The 208-nt window shown below is 55.8% G+C and overlaps 1 pseudogene; it reads right to left on the bottom strand.

Moving 5' to 3' along the window:
• Nucleotides 1-88: 88 nt before the first annotated feature.
• Nucleotides 89-208, bottom strand: LOC118345116 (annotated as a pseudogene; the record flags this gene model as incomplete).

The following is a 208-nucleotide window of genomic DNA, read 5'->3' as shown; positions in this document are numbered from 1 at the left end:
TAACCGCGAGCAGAAGCACACGGGAGGCCAATGTCTTCCCCGCACCCCACACATCATAAGAAGTGTTTGGGGTTGGGGCAACGATGCGTGACACCCAGGCAGACCTGCCCTCGGCCGAATGGCTTCGGGCGCAACTTGCGTTCAAAGACTCGATGATTCGCGGGATTCTGCAATTCACACCAAGTATCGCATTTCGCTACGTTCTTCA

The sequence above is a fragment of the Juglans regia genome, unplaced genomic scaffold (assembly GCF_001411555.2).
Source record: "Juglans regia cultivar Chandler unplaced genomic scaffold, Walnut 2.0 Scaffold_14672, whole genome shotgun sequence".
In the NCBI taxonomy this organism is placed as follows: Eukaryota; Viridiplantae; Streptophyta; class Magnoliopsida; order Fagales; family Juglandaceae; genus Juglans; species Juglans regia.
This window is presented reverse-complemented; position numbering and strand designations above follow the sequence as displayed.